The sequence below is a fragment of the Aspergillus steynii genome (genome assembly GCF_002849105.1).
Source record: "Aspergillus steynii IBT 23096 chromosome Unknown P170scaffold_2, whole genome shotgun sequence".
In the NCBI taxonomy this organism is placed as follows: Eukaryota; Fungi; Ascomycota; class Eurotiomycetes; order Eurotiales; family Aspergillaceae; genus Aspergillus; species Aspergillus steynii.
Genome location: NW_020194399.1, coordinates 12,306 through 29,579, shown reverse-complemented (window position 1 = coordinate 29,579; position 17,274 = coordinate 12,306).

The window sequence follows — 17,274 nt, the reverse complement described above, 5'->3', positions numbered from 1 at the left end:
ATATAATATAAAAAAACCGGCGGCCCCTAGATAAGACTATAATTATACTAATTATACTTAAGTCAGCTATTATAAAGGATTTTTAAATATTTATTAATTAATTATAGTAAATATAGCAGCTAAACTAGATTATAATTAATAAATATTATATAATACTAAATAAATAGTAGGATTTCTAGCCAGAATTATAATAATTAAAGCAGTTAAACCACGCCCGTATATAAATAATACTACTAATAATTATACTGCTACCCTGGCTGGAGCCTGTGTTATAATAATATATAAAATATATATATAAGTTAATATATTTATTCCGGGACCGTACCAGCCAGTTTAATATTATATACTAGATATAATAGCCCGTAATTCCCGCGTGAATAGATTCCGGCTAAATAACTAATATAATAGTTTTAATATTTCTTATAATACAGATCTAGCAGGCCCAAAATAAAAAAATAATTATATATAAATTTATAATTAGCCAGGTAGTTACTGTAGCCCGGGTACTAGTATATAAGATATTTTATAATATACAGGTTAATAAAGGCTTTATCCTGGAATAATTTACTATTAATTAGATATAAGTAATTATAGTTATTAATATGTTTAAAATAAAAGTAGATATTCCTAATATTTAAAATATTATTTATTTTAGTATATTCTGATTTTTACTGGACTACAGGCAGGAGAATAAATATATTAGCTAAAATAAATAATTTAATAAAATAATTATTATTTATTTTATTAAAAAAGCTTATTTTATAATTAATATTTTATATAATATTTCTGCTACTGATTCCGCCAAACTTATTATCTAATATATAGGAATTATACTTAGGATTAGATACTGATAATATATTTTAGATTAATATTTAAATAAAATAATTAATAGATACTGCCGGCAGTATTATTAAAATTTTAATATATATAAAATCTGGTATAATAAATATAATCCTGATTAAAAAATATTAAAATTTATTATTAATATCTTTCTAGCTCTAATATTTATATTAATTAATTCTTTTATTTTTAAGATCGCCTGCGAACTTATCCTAAGCCTAAGTACATCCTATAATCCCGCGTATAGTATTATATCTGGTATAATATTAATTATCTAAATCAGATATTTATTATTTATTTAATCTTTTAACTCTCCGGTCTATATTATTAATAACAGTCTGTGCTCCTGTTCTAAGTACTAATATATTATAAATATTAAGTACAGATCCGGCCCTTAGGAGTTGGCTCTTATTAATATTACTAAATAATAATAATAATAAATATAAATATAATAATAGGCCGCCCTTTATTTAAAATAATAGGCTATTAAGTCCTGGTCATAACTGGCTAAGAAATAAATTAAATAAAAGATATTTTTATAATAAAAATAATATTATATATATATAATCTAGGACCAGGAGTCTAATAAATATAAGCTATATTTTTATTAAAATTTTTATAATATATAAGCCCAGATATAAATATAACAGATCTGTGTAATTTAGATTTAATATATTTTATACTATATATATTTCTAATACAGAATACCGCAGTCTATATACTAATAATAAAAATTAGGCCGTGAGAATGGCCAGCATACTAAATATATATATAAAAATATCTTAGTCCTAATAATAGTTATAATATTATTTAAATTATAAAAAGTATAAATCTAGCTATTATAACAGTAGTAGCTATAGTAGTCTAGGATTAATTAATAAGAACCGCGGCAGATTATATTATTTTTCAGGCAGGCTACTGCGAGCGTGTATAGATAATATAGTTAGTTATTTAATATATTTTATTAATTATAGGGGGTTTATAAAGAGCTTAAAACAGCCTATAGTATCTATAGGATTTAGTAGTTTATATTTTAGTAATATACTACCCGCTAGATATTAAGGTTCTTATCTAATTATATATACTTTATATTAACTAGCTGAAAAGATTTAATCCTGAAATATATTTATTTATAAATATATATATATATAGTTTAGCTCGCTAAATATACAGAATTATAATAGGATAAATATATTAATATAAAAAATAGATTAATATATTAATTAATATTAGTATTATTTAATGATAAACCAGGCTATTAAGAAATAGAAATATATAATTCTAGATAAAACTAGATAAAATATTAGAAAGACTAAAATATAAGAAAATATAATAAAGAAGTAAAATAGAATTTAATTTAATTATAAAAAATAATTCACAGATAACTTAATAATAAAAAGAACTAAATATTTAAGAGATAATAGCTAAATTATATAATATAGATTAAAATTAATTCTAAAATATATTATTAATATATTTCAGAGGGTTAGTTATTATAAAAAATATTAAAGTAGAATTAAGCTATTTAAAAGATATATATTTACAGAGAAAATAAAATATATAAAATATATAAAATAGAAGATATATATTAGGACTTAAAATATAAAAGGATTAGGAATAAAATTAACTTAAAGATAGTTAAATTAAATATTTTATATTTAAGAATAGATTAGTATTTCAGGGTTTAGCATAATATAGAATATAAAAAGATTAGATTATTATTTAGATTTAATAATATCCGATTATATTCGGATTTAAGAATAATATTTTATATTAGGGCTTATATTAAGATATAATTAATACTCTAATATATTTAGATATATAGAAATATATAAATAACATAATTAATATTAATAATAATTATAAGATATAAAATAGATTTACTACCCCAGGGGCCGCGGGGTAGCGCACCTGCGCTACTATAGAGTAGGACCGGAAGGGCGGCACTTATTCGCCAGCTGCCTATAGATTATTATTTACTAGATCTTAATTTACTATCTATTACTTTTAACCCTCCCGGGGATAATATAAGCCTAGATTTTATTTATAAATATTTTATTTATTTCTAAATTAAATCTTATAATTTTATCACAATTAGCCCCGGCTCAGGATTAAAAAAACAGTTTTAAATTAATAAATTATCTATAAAAAGTTTATAGGGTACAGTTAAGAATTAGTTAGCCTGATCCTGTGTTACGGTTATTATCAGATATTATTATATATATATATTTATATATATAGCTCTCTCCTTATTACCCCTGAATCTTATATTTTTAAAATCTAGATTTATATAAAATTTTTATTATTTAAAATTATATTCCCGCTCTCTGCGCGGTAATAAATCTTTTTTATTATTATTATTAATTTATAATATTATAGCTGACTAGCTTTTTAAGTGATTTTTACTACTATAAATATTTATTTACTAGTAATATTAGTATAGAGTATGGCCTACAGAGGTAAAAAGATATCTTAAATAATAATATTAATTAAATTATATTATTATTTAACTAATCTTATATAATATCTAGTAATAGCCTGATCTTACTAAAAATCTACAGGTAGTCTAGATTTTTTATTAGTTTAATAAGTTATTACTAATTCTGCCCTATTACTTACAGGAACTATTATATTAATAAAAATCTATAATCTACTAATATCTTATTTCTAGTATAAAGATAATATAGATTTATTAATAATAGGTTTACTAGTAGTCCTAATATTTTATATAAGATCTAGTATCCTAATCACAGCAGGTGTAGTAGGAGACTAAGCTGTAATAATTTTATTAGCTAGTCTTTTATTAGTAATTATTTCTCTCGCGGGCTAGCTTATATTATATTTATATTTAATTCCTTAAAGGCCGGCAGCCCCTGTCTCCGGCCTCAGACTAGACCTAATAAACTATAAATATAGTAATATAGACCTAGGAGCAGGCAAAAATAGTATATATAGAGGCCTTAATTAAGCTAGTATAAATCTATAATATTAACTTATAATTATATATAATCTAATAAACTAAGTATCTCACAGAAATCCCCGCGGCAGATTTATTATATAATATTAAGGCGCCTAATCTCGCGGCAGAGGATCTAATTAAATAAAAAATATAAATATTATTTTATACGGTAAATTAATTAACCTAGAAAAACTAATAAATAGTATAATATTATAGGCAGGCGATTTATATAAAAGCTATATATATATAGGCAGGTAAACTATTACATTATTTTTTATTTATATATATAAACACGGCTAGCATGCAGAAATATATATAGTTATAATAATAAATATTAAGCTTTTTTATATATATTTAATACCTGTATAAGAGGTGGGCTAGCCCCCCCTACTAGTTTACCACGCGATAGTAGGCCTGGTAGGAATAGTTATAATAGCTAGTTAAGTACTCTTTTAAACTATAGCCAGAGTTATAAAAGATTAATAAAATATTATAGCTGTAGTTATTAAAATAATAAAAATAAGTATATTTAAAGTTTTATATTAAGCTATTAAACTAGTATTATTATAACTATAAGTATAAAAGCGCGCTAGTTTATATTATAGCAGTACTAGGCCGTAGGGCGAAAGACTAGTAAAATCCTAAGAGTTATTTTTTAATCCTCTTGCGTGTGTTTAAGCTAGTATATTTTTTTATAATAAAAAAGGTACTATAGCTGGATCCTGCGGTACTATAAATAATATAGATATAATAGGACTGGTAAATAGGGGTCTTATAAGTATTATAAAATATAAATAATAAGCTAGAGATATTAAAAAATAAGAAGTATATTAGTAAAGATAGCCTAATCTTTAATAATTTAGTAATTAGCAGCCTGGTTTTTAATAATATAAATTATAATATTCCCGCCCCCCCGGAGCAGAGCAGGCCTAGTAATTAAGATAATAACCTGTTTAGTACGGGCTTTAGTATTCTAATTTATCTAATATATAATAATCCTGGTAGCCCCAGTCTAGTTAATAGTTATTTTTTTTATATGCTAGTTAGCCGGCAACCAGCTATAATCCTAGTTATTCTGCCTAGTATAGGCCTTAGTATTCTGTAAAATAATCCTGGTAGCTCTAGTATACCTAGTAATAATTAGAATAACCAGGGCCTACCCGCGAGCCGTATGTTCCAGGGCTAGCTAGAGCGAATAATATAATAATTTATAATATATAGTAGCCACAGCCCCGTGCAGATCCTATCCTAGGGGCCGCGAGATAGCGCACCTGTGCTACTATAAGATAGGGCCGGGAGGGCGGTATTTATTTGCTAGCCACTTATAAGTTATTATTTACTAGATCTTAACTTGCTATTTATTACTTTTAATTTTTTTAAAAATAGTATAAGCCTAGATTTTATTTATAGATATTTTATTTATTTCTAAATTAAATTTTATAATCTTATTATAATTAGTCCTGGCTCAGGATCAAGAAAATAGTTTTAAATTAATAAATTATTTATAAAAAATTTATAGGGTATAGTTAAGAATTAGTTAGCCTGATCCCGCGCTGCGGTCACTATTAGATACTATTATATATATATATTTATATATATATATTTATATATATAACTCTCTCCTTACTATCCCTAAATCTCATATTTCTAAAATCTAGACTTATATAAAATTTTTATTATTTAGAATTATATTCCTGCTTTCTGCGCGGTAGTAAATCTTTTTTATTATTATTATTAATTTATAATATTATAGCTGACCAGCTTTTTAAATAATTTTTATTATTATAAATACTTATTTACTAGCAGTATTAGTATAGAGTATAGCCTGTAAAAATAAAAAGATATTTTAAATAATAATACTAGTTAGATTATATTATTATTTAGCTAATCTTATATAATATCTAGTAATAGCCTGATCTTACTAAAGATCCGTAGATAGTTTAGATTTCTTACTAGTTTAATAAATTATTATTAATTTTATCCTATTACTTACAGGGATTATTATATTAATAAAAGCTTATAATTTACTAGTATCTTATTTTTAATATAAAAATAATATAGACTTATTAATAATAAGTTTACTAATAATTCTAGTATCCTATACAGGGCCTAATACTCTAATTATAGCAGGTATAATAAAAAACTAAGCTATAATAATCTTACTAGCTAGTCTTTTATTAGTAACTATTCCCCTCGCGGGCTAGCTTATATTATATTTATATTTAATTTTTTAAAGGCCGGTAGCCTTTATCTCTGGCCCCGGACTAGGCCTAGCAGGCTATAAATATAGTAATATAGGCCTAGAAGTAGACAGAGATAATATATGTAAAAATCTTAATTAAACTAGTGTAAATCTATAATATTAATCTATAATTATATATAATTTAGTAGATTAAGTATTTTATAGAGATCCCTACAGCAGATTTATTATATAATATTAAAGTATCTAATCCCGCGGCGGAGGACCTAATTAAATAAAAAATATAAATATTATTTTATATAATAAATTAGTTAGCCTAAAAAAGCTAGCAGATAATATAGTACTACAGGTAGATAATCCGCATAAAGATTATATATATATAGGCGGGCGAGTTACCACACTATCTCTTATTTATATATATAGATACAGCTAACATGTAAAAATATATACAGCTGTAATAATAGATATTAGGTTTTTTTACGCGTATTTAATATCCGTATAAAGGATAAACCAGCCCCCCCTACTAGTTTATTATATAATAATAAACCTGGTAGGAACAGCTATAATAATTAATTAAATATTCTCCCGAACCACAGCCAGAATTATAAAAAATTAATAAAATATTATAATTATAATTACTAGAGTAGCAGGAGCAAATATACTTAAAATTTTATATTAAATTATTAAATTAGTATTATTATAGCTATAAATATAAAAGTACACTAATTTATGCTATAATAATACTAGACTATAAAGTGAAGGACTAATAAGATTCTAAGAGCTATTTTCTAATTTTCTCGCAGGTATTTAAGCTAATATATTTTTTTATAATAAAAAAAATGCTGTAGTTAGACCCCGTAGTACTATAAATAATATAAATATGGCAGGACTAGTAGACAGGAGCCCTATAAATATTATAAAATATAAATAATAAGCTAAAGGCGCTAAAAAATAAAAAATATATTAATAAAAATAGTCTAGTTTTTAATAGTCTAGTAGCCAGCAGCCTAGTCCTTAGTAGCGCGGGTTATAATACCCCCGCTTTTCTAAAACAGAGCAGGCCTAATAACTAAAATAATAGTTTATTTAGCGCGGGCTTTAGTACTTTAATTTATTTAGTATATAATAACTTTAATAATCCTAGTTTAATTAGTAGTTATCTTTTCTGTACGCCAGTTAACTAGCAGCTAGTTATAATTTTAATTATTCTGTTTAATATAGGCCTCAGTACCCCACAGAGTGGTCCCGGCAGCTTTAATATATCTAATAATAATTAAAATAACCAGGGCCTGCCTGTAAGCTATATATTTTAAGGCTAGCTAAAATAAATAATATAATAATTTATAATATATAGTAGCTATAGCCCCGTGCAGACCCTACTTAATTAATATATTTATAAATTATAGGTTTATTATAATATTATTATCCTGGGCTATATATAAGGTTGAATACCTTAGTACTTTAAAAGTAAGGTAATATAAAAGTAATTAGCTAGGGATATTAAACATATAATATATTTTACTTAAGGTGTTGTTGCTAGGATTCAGGGGAACTCCCGCGAAAATATATTTTTATTATGTATTTATTAAGCTATAACTAAGTACCTGTTCTAACTAAACATCCTTAAAAAAATCTTATATAAATCCTTATAATTACCCCCCCTTTTTAAAGGCCTTGGTCCCTAAGGTATCTTATAAGATTAACTAGTTAATATTATTAAATTTCGCGAGATTACTTTTCTCGCGAAGATTACTGCCTTATAAGATTACTATATTATATAGATTTCTTTCGCGAATATAGCTATTAATTAATCTTTTTTATCCCGCGGGAACCCTCTGCCTGGTAGTCCTTAGATATTAATATTTAATTTATTTTTTCTTATAATTTTGCGAAAAATACTATTTTATAAATTATTCTTTCCTAGGTTTATAAGTATTAACTGTCTCGCGAACCCCTAATACAGTATAATATAAATAGTTCTCGCGAAGGTATACTCTGCCTGGGATACTTTATTTGCGAAATTTATTATAGTTAGTTTTATAGTTTTTCGCGAATATATTTTATATATACCGCGGACCTATCTTATAAAATTACTTTTTTATCTAGGATATTTTATTTATAAAATCTATTATAATTGGCTTTTTAGCTTTCTCGCAAAGCTGGCCCTCTTACTATAAAGACTTAATTAACATAATTGTCCTAATTTATTTATAAGCTTAGTATTTATTTAAAATATTTTGTTTATAAAATCTATTATAGTTAGTTTAATTTATTTTTAATAAACCTTATAAAGTACCTCCGCGAAACACTTATAAAAATCTTTTACTGCTAAAAAAACTCCTTTTAAGAAAAAATAATTATAAAAAAAAAAGATTATTTTAATTTTTTTTTTTACAGCCTATATAATATTAATAGTTTATAAACCTGTTAAACCTAAGTTTACTATTATAAAATCTATTATATTTTATTATAGCTGTTTTTACTATCTAGTCCTGCGAGGCCTTTTTTAAATTAAGTATTATTATATTATATTTTCTGTATTTATTGCTGAACTCTTAATTTTATATTATAAAAAGATTTTTTTTATAGTTTTTTTTTTTTTTTTTTTTTTTTCTCTAATAATTACTATTTTTAATAAATTAATCCTTAGGAGTTAAGCATACTTTATAAAATATAATATATAAGATTTATTTTATTTTAATTTTATTTCACTTTCTGTACTATAAAAATTTATTTTCTATTTTATTTTTTATATTACAAGACTTTGCTTTTATTTTATTTTCTATATCGCGAGATTTTTTATTTTAGATCGGATTACTAATTTCTGGACTTATTCGCGGGCTTCTTATGTATAGTGAATTATAATACTGTGCTTATTATTAAAGTTTATTAAAAATATTAGTATTATTATTATACCCCCCCCCCTATTTTTTAAAAGAATATTTTTTTTCTGAAAAGCTTTTTTCTTGCGGGTTACTACCCCCCCTCACCTTAAAAATAAGTCTAGGAAGTCCTAATTTCTATACTAGTACTTATAATTTTTTATAGATAGTATATATTAGCTAGGTTAATTTTTAGTTTAATTATATAAGTGATTTATAGGGTCTTTTTAATTATATTTTTTATATTAATTAGTCCCTCTGGCGCAACAGTTTTTATCTCGTATATATTATATTAGCCGCGGATAAATATATCTTCTATTATAACCCCCTAATGGCTACTTACCGCCTACTATTCTATTAGGTTATTTTTAATCTGAATTAGCTAATTTAGCTGATTAATCTAGTTAGGCTACCTATAACCTAATTTTTTTATTAATTTTATATAATTAGACCTGTGTTTCTTTAAGGCCTAGTTAATAGGAAGACTTAGGATAGAGCTCTGGCGCTATTAGTAGATTATATTATATAAAATACAGCCTGTATAATTAAACTATTTACGCAGGGATTATATCCCCTGTAAATATCTATTTTTATTTTTAGTTTTTCTCCCTGGTTAGGCCCGGAGAACCTAACTATTTATAAATAGTAATAGATTTAATAGCTAATATAAAGATTTTCTTTATACTAAAAAAAAATTTTATTTATCTGGCTTACTCTACGTGCCTAATACTGTAAGAGCTATCTTATAATTTATATTAGGGTATAATTTTTTATTAAATATAATTATAGATAATATAGTCTTTCTTAAGGTGTTATATTTTAGGATCTTTGTATTTCTGGCGGGATTAAATAGAAATATAATAACTGCTTATACTATAGTGTTATTTACTTATTCGCGGGTAAATAAATATTACCAGACAGTAGTTATTCTGTTATAATATATTATTATATTTTTAGTAGTATTCTGCTTTTTAGACACGTGAGGTGGTTAAGACCTTAGTACTAATAAAATAGGCCTGTATTATTAGGATTTTTATTATTTTTTTTTTAAAAAAAGGTTTTTTTTGTTTTTTAATATAAGAATAGTTTTTTTTTATTCACAAACTATTTATACAGGTCTAAATAGTATAGATTTATAATAGATTCTTAGATTATATTTTTCTTATAAAGATATCTTTTCTATTAAACCAAGAATTCTCTTATTTTATTCCGGGTTTTTTTTATTTAAAACTCTTTTATATAGTACTCCTAGGACTCTTTATTCTAATAAACTATAGAAAATTATTTTATAGATTTTATTTCTGGTATCTCCTGATACTTGTATAGTAGAGATATATAAAATATATTATATATCCTAACCCCTGTGGGGAGTTCTAATTAATAGACTTATTATTTAATTCTTTTTATTATATATAGTGGCCCTGTGCTTAGTTAATTAAGTTTTTTATTTAGTTATAGGCTCTGCTAATTCTCTAAGAATAACTAGACTAATTAACTTTTAATAAATACTTTTGCTTATTTTTTCTGGTTATAGTATTAGGTCTAATACTTGTGAGTATATTTTAATAATTTTTTAATTATTTTATAAACTCTCTTAATTTATAAGACTTATTTTTATACTAACTTCCTCACCTCTAGACTTTCTCGCGAGTCTAGGGTAATTATTCTAAAATATTCCCTAATTAATATATAAAAGAATAATATCTGGATCGAGCTTTATTAGATGTTATTATACACGAACTTTACGAGGGGAAGGTAATTAATTTAATTATTTTAATTAAAGTTAATATACGCCCGCAAGTATTACTCTAATATATTATTTAATTATTTTATCTAGCCATCTGTCTAAGAATAATATACAGTATTTAATCCCTGTTTAATTTATAAATAATATATAAATTTAGATTAGAAGCTTTTTATAAATACTAACTTATAATTAATAATTATTTTCGCGGGCATATTATAGAGTCTAAAAATCTTATAAATTAGTATTTATACTAACTTTTCCCCGTGAATTATTTTCTTTACGGGAATAAAGTGTGCTATTTTAGTAAATTAGTCTATAACTACTAATATATAATTAAAAAAGACTTGTGAACTGCCTATTATAAGTAAGCTCGCGGGAAAATCTATAATAAAGTTTATTATTATTTATTTTTAGATTTTCCCGGGGACTAGTAGTAGTTTTAATAGTTTATATTACTTTTTATAAACCTTTTAGCCTCTCTAATATTTTTTATAAGCTATATAATATTCTTTAATAAATATTATTATTTATGGCTAGTAAAACCTCTGCAAGATTAATTTATTAGTTTTTCGCGAGATAAAATATCTAGTAAATAGGTTATTATAAAGTTTTACTAGAATAACTAGTCTTAACTCTAAATTATCCGGGATATAAAACTTATTTTTTTAGTATAACTAGTCTCTATAAAATTTTTATTTTATTAATTTATTTTTTTTTTATCTCTGTAACAGGTAAACTTTTTAGATTTTATAAGCCCTTAGTAAATTTTCTGCGTAAAAATATTTATTTAAAGTAATTAAGGAATCTTTTTTAATAATTTTTTTAAAAGATTTTTTTAATAAGGTTCTTTCTCGCGAGTAACTTTTATAACTTATACTCGCGCCTTAGCCTGGTTAGCTATAGTAGTTTTTTTTATAAAGATTTTTCTTATAACTACTTATTTTATTTTTAGATCTAAAAGATTTATAAGTTACTGGGGAGCTTTAGTACTAAATTTTTATATATTCTTTTAATAGGCAGATTTTTTATAATTAAATTTTTATAAAAATATATTTACTAGATTTTTTTTTCCCGGATAATATTTTAAAATAAAAAAAAACTCGCGAGCCTTTATATTTATTATATCTACTTTCGCGATAATTCTTTTATAATAAAATAACACAGTATATTATAGTCTATAAAAACTTTAATAAGATATTTTATTTTCTTTAGATAATATCTCTATTCTTTAAAGCCCTTTATTATTATAAATAGTTTTTAGTTATAAATCTTATAATTCTGTTCTGCAGGAATTATTTTACAAGAAAAAAAATAATTAGTTTTTATTAATTATTCTTACTTAACTGTGAGAAAATTATATTAATTATATAAATAAATATATTTATTTTTATTCACGAGGGCAAATCCTTATAAAAGTGATATATAATTACTATATTTATAAAAGTTTTTTTCAGATTTTTAAAACTTTTTTTTATATCTATAGTTAAAAAATCTAGGCTAGATTTCTTTCCCTCCCTCTCTGGGAGTTTCTTGGTTATTTTAGTTAGAGCTATAATTAAACCTAAAAATTACTAGATAAATCTCTAATATTAGTTTACGAATTTAATAAACCTCTAAATATTATAGATATTTTCTAATATTAGCTAATCTATAATTATCTAGACTCGCGAAGTTTTTATTTAGACCCTATCTTAATTAATAATAAATCCTAAAAAATTTATCTCTGTTATTATAAACTTATACTTACAAAATTTTATATATAGGCCTATTTTTTATAAAATTTAAAAAACTTTATAAATCTGCTTTTTATAATTCTCTAAATCTTATAAGTAGATTATAATATTATCTAGATAGACTACTATAAAGTTATTAAAATAATCTTAAAATAGGTTATTAATAAACCCCTAAAATATTACAGGTGCGTTTATTAAACTAAATAATATTATTAAATACTTAAATAGTCCGAATTTTATTCGGAAAGCTGTTTTCTACTTATAGCCCGTGGCTATATAAATTTTATAATAAGTATTATAAAGATCAAGCTATATAAATTATAATATTTTAACTAGCGTGTTAATACACTTATTAATCTTTAGTAATAGATAGGTATTTTTTATAGATACCCTATTTATATCTTAAAAGTCTATATATATCTATAAATTTTTATTTTTTTTTATTATAAATAGTACCGGTACCCTAATAGGTAATTTTAAAGTCTAAATCTATTTTTATTTTAAGTTTTTCTAAAAATATTCCTATAATACCTTGCTTTCTGCAGGGGATATTTTATAGATTAAATTAGTTTATAATTTAAAATCTTTTATAAGATAAATTTTTAAGTTAATATCTTTATAGTGCAAAGATAAGCCCTCCGCGAGATCTTCTAAAAAAACCTCCGCGAAATCTTTTAATTATTCTAGAATATTTTACCCCTCTGGTTCTGCTATATTAATCTACTAGATATAAATTATAATTAGCTAATTAGGTTTATTTTTTTTAAATTTTTTTATTTACTTCTCCGCGGATACTAAAGTAATACAAACTTAATCTTTACAGGGGAGCTCCAGATAATATTTATAAAAATAGATAATAAGTTTTTTTTAAGCTATCTATAGTATTCCTAAGATTATTTCTAATATACTAGAAAATATTATTATGAGTTTTATTTAGATCTTATAATAATTTTATAAATTTTTTAATTTTAAATAAAACTGTATAATCCCTTATAAAGGGATTTTATAATTATTTATTTTATCTCTTTTGTAAGATTAGGAAGTATTAGATTTATCTCTGTTTTAGTATTAATTAATATTTTTAATAAGTTTTCTTTTTTTTACTTAAATATTATCTTATTTTATTTTATAAAGCCCTGGGGTACCGGCTATTCCCATAATTTTATTAATAAAAATTTTGTAAGAAGTAGTTTCTCTAGTTCTCCTCTTTTACTTATCTATAATAAGCTAATGCCTTTTATTAGTAGGCCTTAGAGTTATACTAATTTTTTTAACTAGCAATTAGATGTTTTATGGCCCAGCTTACTATAATTAAAGTACTTAATTTATAATAGATTATTTTGTTTTTTTATAGAATCTGCTTTTTTATCAGATAATTTTCCCTGTAAGGTTTTAGGTGAGTTTTTCCGCGCTTAGTTATTTTTTATAAATCCTAAAAATCTCTGTCCTAAATAATTTTGGTTTGGGTTCGGGCCTTATAAGCTTACTTACCAGTTTTTCTTAGATCCTAGTTAGTAGTTTTTTGTAAAAGAGTATAAATATAAAATTAATAAAATTAACTCCTGCTCTGATTTCAGGAATTCTGGTTATTTATAAATCTTTTACTTAAAATCTTAACTAAATATTTTATAAAATAAATAAAATTATAAATAATTTATTTTTTTTATTTTATTTCTGAGCTCGGACTTGGCCTTTTTTTATTTTTAAAAGTAAATATAATTACTTTTATTCTCGCGAGACTTAAGATATAATATCTTAGATTAGGTATTTTATTTATGATTTTTTAGATTATTTAGTTAGTTTTTTAAAAATTTATAAAAGTTTTTTTATTCTCGCGAGTAATAATTATTTGAAGAATTACTCCTCTAAAGATTACTTAATATACAATTTAGATATATAATTATTATTTTTATTTTATCTTTATTATTTTAGTTATTTATTTTTACAGTTAATTTTTGTCTGGTAATAAATACTCAGTAGATAATATAATTATATATTAAGTATTATTTTTTTTTACTAGGAGGCTTAATCTTTAGGCTAGATTTTTTTTTTATAAAAAAAATAGTTTTCTTTAAATTCTCTGCCTGAGCATGTTTTTTAAAAAATAATATTAAAGTATACTAGAGTTTTTAAAGTTTTTTTAATAATATAACTTATTCGCGGATAATCTTTATATCTAGGGTTAGTAGTTTTTTTACCTGTGAGAGTTCTAGTTTATTATTAAATAGTTCTTTTTTAATAGTCTCGTGAGATTCTGCTAGTTCTAGGATTTCCTAAATCTGCGAAAACTCTTTTTTGTGAGTTAGCTTAATAAATAATTAAACACCCTATCCGCGAGTTCCTTCTTTTTTACTAGTTATTTTGCTAACAGGCTGCCTTAATTAAGTATAAGTAATAAAATTATAAGGTTAAATATTTTAGTATTTTAAGAATAAGATAATATAAAAGTAATTAACTAGGGATATTAAATATATAATATATTCTGCTTAAAGTATTATTACTAGGGTTCAGGAGAACCCCTGCGAGAACATGTTTTTATTATGTGTTTATTAGGCTATAATTAAGCACCCGTTCTGACTAAGCATCCTTGGGAGGATCCCATATAGATCCTTACACTATATTATATGGTAAGGGGCTAATAAATTACTATATAAGAAACTATAATTTATTATAAAGGATTTTTAGGGCTTTATTTATAGGTTGGCCAGGGTAGTCTAGGGTTTACTAGATTAGCTCTTATTAAATTTTTTAAAATAACTAGTGCTTATTATTTTATAAAACTAGTTTTATAATAATTTTATATAACTAAAGCCTGGCTAGAGCTTTTTATATAATAATTAAATAATATAGCCGGTAGAGAACTATTAATAACTGATTAACCGCATACAGGCTAAGCTAGTATTATAAATATAGTTTATTTAAACTTATTATTATTATTTCCCTAAGCTCCGCGCCTATTTTTAATAAATAATTAAGTTTAAAAAAAAGCTTACAGTGCTAGTTTATATATATAAAAGCCAGCCAGCCCGGGTATCTAAGTTATTTAATATCTAGTATATAAATACTAAGATTAATATGCGGCGGAATATATATATTAATAATAAGCTGGTAATATTGGTTATTATTTATTATAAGGGATTTTATATAAGTAATAATATTAAGATTATTTACTAATATATACCGCGGAAGATAGACAAGCTAATTATTTATTATTTCTGGCTAATGCAACTATTTGTAAAGTAGTTTAATATCTAGCTTAAATAATAGGCTCTTATACCCTACAAGCCTTTAATTATATACTAGCAGGTGTTCCTCTAAGGTCCTAATCTAAATATTTAGTATATCTGGTTCTCAGAGTAATTCTATGAGATATTAAAATAGAAGATATAATAATAGCTTAAATAACTAGTTTATACAGCCACTTATTATAATATTATTATTAAAATTAGCTAATAATTTTTATAGGTTAATAACTAGTTCCTGCAGAACCAGGAGGAGTATATAAAGCGGGAGTATATAGTTATAAGGGTAAAAATAAAGATTAGTAATTCTAATAATAAAATAAGTATAGATAATAAATAATAGTAAGGCTATAATATAGATCTGCAAGTAGTTTATTTTTTATATATAGCTGGGATAATTTACAGCCGCAGACTAATAAAACAAGCTAGGACTATTATATACTACCAGAAAATATTTTATTTTTTTAATACTAATTAGTACTATTTTTTTAATTTTATATTAGCTTAATTTAAGCCCCTGTTAATCTTAAAAAAATATAAGCAGGCTTTATAAAAAAAAATAATTATAAAATAATAGATTTAACAGTAATATTAGCTTTAATAAACTAATATAACCCAGGTAGTACAGTAGCTAGCTTAGTAGCTTAAACTTAAGTTATAAGAGATATAGGCTCTAATATTATAAGTAATCTAAGATTATAAAAGCCTAATAGTTATAATAATACCTACTAGGGATAAGAAAAATATATTATTTTTATTATTAGCTTATTTAGAGCCCGGGGGAATTATTATAATAATAATATTATTAATTATATTATAATAAGATTTCTAATAATAGTATTAATAATTTAATATTTTTTATATAATATAAAAAAGCCAGCAGCCCCCGGATAAAGTTTTAATTATATTAATTATATTTAAGTCTATAATTATATCTGATTTTTATTTATTCCTAAACCAGCTATGTATAGTATAATAGCTGGACCAGATTATAATTAATAAATATTATATTATTTTATAAAGTCTAAGATTTAATTTTAGGTTAGCTAAATTCCGGCCCGTATTATAATAGTTTAGAAAACTAATCTATGTATGTATATAGCTAGTACTGCTGATTACTATCTTATTATTTATTATAGAACTGATTTTATTTAAGGAAATTAATTACACACAAGAGAAGGTCTGCGTATTTTACACACAGATTATTTAATTAAATATCTAATATTTTATATAGCGGCCAGAGCTCCCCCCTAGGATAAATTATAATTTATATATATAGATTAAAAGTAATATTATTTAGAGCAAAATCTGGTAACTATTCTAGTAGATTAATTAGGGGAAGATAGTCTTATATACTACCCCAGGGGCCGCGGGACAGCGCACCTGCGCTATTATAAAGTAAGGCCGGGAAGGCGGTACTTATTTACTGGCTGCCTATAGGTTGCTATCTGCTAGATTTTAACTTACTATTTATTATTTTTAATCCTCCCGGGGGCGGTATAGGCCTAGATTTTACTTATAAGTATTTTATTTATTTTTAAATCAGATCTTATAATTTTATTATAATTAGTTCCGGCTCAAGATCAGAAAAGCAGTTTTAAATTAATAAGTTATCTATAAAAAATTTATAAAATATAATCAGAAATTAATTAGCCTAATCTTGCGCTACAG